Source organism: Carettochelys insculpta, chromosome 2 (genome assembly GCF_033958435.1).
Source record: "Carettochelys insculpta isolate YL-2023 chromosome 2, ASM3395843v1, whole genome shotgun sequence".
In the NCBI taxonomy this organism is placed as follows: Eukaryota; Metazoa; Chordata; order Testudines; family Carettochelyidae; genus Carettochelys; species Carettochelys insculpta.
In genome coordinates, this window is record NC_134138.1 from 182,024,388 (window position 1) to 182,028,095 (window position 3,708).

The 3,708-nt window shown below is 41.6% G+C and overlaps 1 long non-coding RNA gene across 1 annotated transcript; it reads right to left on the reverse strand.

Moving 5' to 3' along the window:
• Positions 1–552: 552 nt before the first annotated feature.
• Positions 553–3,321, reverse strand: LOC142008750 (uncharacterized). The gene is made up of 3 exons (XR_012644222.1): positions 3,187–3,321; positions 2,674–2,865; positions 553–876 (listed from the first exon to the last, which is right to left on the reverse strand). It is a non-coding gene; the product is annotated as an uncharacterized LOC142008750 (long non-coding RNA).
• Between the last annotated feature and the right edge of the window lie 387 nt (positions 3,322–3,708).

The window sequence follows — 3,708 nt, forward strand, 5'->3', positions numbered from 1 at the left end:
CTCCTGTTTTGTAACCAGTCTGCCAATAAACAGAAGTCCCCCAGCTCCAGGTCTTCATTCTTGCACTAGAAGATGCAATTACATTTAAAAAAAATCTAGCTTTGCATGAATGAGAATGTGATACACATCTCAGAGCTGGAAGGGACCTTAGGAGGTCATTGAATCCAGTCCCCTACCCTCTTGGCAGGGCCAAGCAAAATCCCTAGTAGGTTTTTTTTAAAAGATGTGTTTGCCCTAGACTTCTAAATGGCCTTTTCAAGGATTGAACTCACAACCCTGGGTTTAGCAAGCTAATGCTCAAGCCATAGTGATGCAGCAAGGTGGATTTAGAATCACTGCTGGAAGGTTTGCTCATTCACAGTCACACCCAACCTGCAGTCCATTATTTGCCCATGAATTTATGCACAGATTAACAGAGCTGTATGTTATGAAATATTGTGATAGACAGACAAACTCTGCCAAAATCTGACTGCATTAGCAGGATATACAACAATGTACATGATGGTAAGGTTTTTTATTTAAAATAAAAATTATTACAACAATGGGCAGAGCACACACAGTAGGTCTGGAGAGATTATGACTAGTACTTAGCCTCAGCAGAGAGTAAGGGGGAAAGTGGCCATAGTATAACTGGTACAGGTGAGCAGTGGTCTGTGTAACCTGTTCCAGATAAATTCAGAACAAAATAAACAGATATGGACTGGAGGTTTAGTTGAAACCCAACTGCTGGTTGCTAATTTTCCACATGTTGTAGTTTCTAAAACTAGAAAGTTTTTGCTTTTTCATCCCAACATCTGGAAATTTTTCTTCACGGAGGCCAAAGTCAAGGAGGGATTGCTCGTGTGTCTGCTGTCCAGATAAATTTTGCAATTTATTCTAAAGGCAAAAAAAAACAAACAAAAAAAACCCAAAGGTGGGAATGAGAAAAAGTTCTGCTGAATTATGAAGTACACAGGCTGAACCCTTAGTCATTCCCTGGCAGAAGTGCTTATTGCACAATTAATAGCCTTACTTGTCAGAAAGTTCTGAATGTACCACAACACTGCCGTGAGGCCATCTCTGGGGGAAAGAATTAAGGGAAATGTCCAGGGCTGTGTGACCAAATTAAGTCCATGTATTTCTGAAAAGTACTCAGGCACAAAGCTGTTTAATGAACATAGAGGACTCTAATTGATAAGATCTCATCTAAAAGACATTCATCCTCCAGCAAAAAGACTTGTAAATCAATAAAATCTGCCACAGTGGGGTGAAGGGTTGAAAAGACTTTTCTGGGATTTGAGCCAATTTTTCCAGTGGATCTAGGTATTTCATCCTCTTGGGCTTGATAAATCAGTTGGGGTTAGCAGAGAAGTCTTGTGTCTAATGAAAGATTCAGCATCTTTTGTGTGGTTTCACTGTAGGCCTTGTGTTTTGAGGCCTGTCTTAGGGGTGCCAGTGACAGCTCTCTTTCACTGACCCAGAGCTGCCAAATGATAGAAGGCCTGGAGCTGTTGCTTCCATTTGGAAGCTGGTGTCGTGCTGTCAATCTCTCATATTGAGCAAACAGAAGAGGAGTTTACCACGCCACAGGTAGTACAGGGATATAGGACGCAGCAGTTTGCATTACATTGGCTGTGTCTACACTAGCATTCCTCTTTTGAAGGTAACATGCAAATGAGGCAATCAAAATGCAAATGATGTACAGATTTACATATCTGACCCCTCATTTGCATATTCTTATTTTCAAAGAGCTTCTTTCGAAAGAAGAAAAGCAGTGTAGAGGTGCTTCTTTCGAAAATAAACCCCATCGTCGAAAGACCCCTTCTTCCTTAAAAAAAATCATTGGAAGAAGGGTTCTTTCAAAGCTGGGGTTTACTTTCGAAAGAGCCACGTTTACACTGTGTTTCTTCTTTTGAAAGCTCTTTTGAAATAATAGGCAAATGAGGTGCCAGCTTTGTAAATCTGCATCTCAGTTGCATTTTTGATTTCCCTCACTTGCATGCCTCTTTCAAAAGAGGAATGCTAGTGTAGACATAGCCATTGTGGATAATAAATTCCAGCTGCCGAAAAGGCAAATAGTAGGGGGCTGTTAGTGGCAATTCATCTTGAGTACTTCAGCCTGCAGGTCTTTGTAATTACTAGGGAATATGGCTCTCACAATTCTTCCCCACTGGCAGCTGTGGTGGAGGCAATAGCATGAACAGAGCTCAAGTGGTTTTTCTTCCAGTTACCTAGACAGGTTAGATTTGCTCACTAGTAAAACCATCTGATGTCTGTCTCTGCTGCAGGCTCCAGCTTTTCTCCCATTGCTGGAACCACACTAGTAAAGGATTCTACTTTTCCTAGTGCCACACAAGGTGCTAAACTACCTCAGTGAGATAGAGGAGGGGATGTAGGAATAACAAGGGAATAGTTCTTATTGGGTAAGACAGAATGAACAATATGAGCAATCAAAGTAATGGAACCCAAAACAATTATCTTCTCAGCCACCACAAGCGAAGGGAATCAAAACCAGACAAACATACAAGGGCACAGAAGAGGATGTAGCTTCTCCACAGAATACTTCTTTTCCCTTCATGCCACTGAAAGCCTGTTGCATATCTGGCCCCCCGATGCAGCAACAATGCAGGTTTGTTTGGGAGAAAAAAAGGGTAAATCAGAACAAAAGGAAAGTAAAAGTCTGAATTAACTTACTGGGAGATTGTGTGCTCGGTTCTGTGGTTGGTTCTGCATTTGTCTTTCTGGTAGACTCTGTGGTTGGCTCTTGTGTGGGCTCTGAACTTGCTTCCACACAGGGCTCTGTGCTTGGTTTCTCACTGGGCTCTCCAGTAGTCTCTGTGCTCTGTTCTATGCTTGGTTCCCAAGGTGCAGGGGTAATTGCTGCTTCTGAAGAAACAAAATTGACATCACAAGTATTCAATCTGTTCGAAAATCAGGCTAGTTAGTGCCTAATATCGATGTGGGTGCCTGCCTATAAGCAACAAAAATTGAAAACATGCAAATTTGCCCAGAGAAGACAGCGATGACCATTGGAGGAGGAAAAATCCTAGGCCAAAGTCATCCTTGAATTTGAGTGCTTCCCTTAAAATTAACAGAATTTTACTGAAGATTAACCTGTCTTCTATGCTACTAACATGGGGAAAAAATCTTGAAACTCTTTGTTTTCCTTGAAATCAATCCTATGAGTTCATATTGAGTTTGATTTACCTTGTGCTTTTATCAGATCAGCAAAAATACAGCTGGTAGAGTTGAAAGGATCAATATCCTTCTCAGCATGGTTGACTTGGCCATGCCTTAAATGACGTGCAAGTATCAGGAACCAAGAAGGAGGTTTGCAGGCAGTGGCCAGCTGAAAGGCAGTTCAGGTTCTATTGAAAACAACCCTTAGCCTCTGCCCACTCTAGAATTTTCCTAAAAACAAGACATTGCACAATAAAATGTTCTGACAGTTAGGGTTGCCAAGGGCTGTCCCATTCTCATAAATCAGTTCCAGCACACTGCCCTGGAGAGAGGTGACCTTAAACACAAGCTGTGGAGGAACATTCTGGTTAGTTGGGAGTGGCCTGGTCATGGAAAAAGCCATAACAAGCAATAGCAAAACCAATAATGAGTTTAACAGCTTTGCTTCTGGCATTGCCCATTTCCCAAGACAAATAATTAAAGATATTTCTGTTGAGGTTATTTGAAATTCCTGGTATGATGCTTGACAGATAACAACAGCCTTGAGGC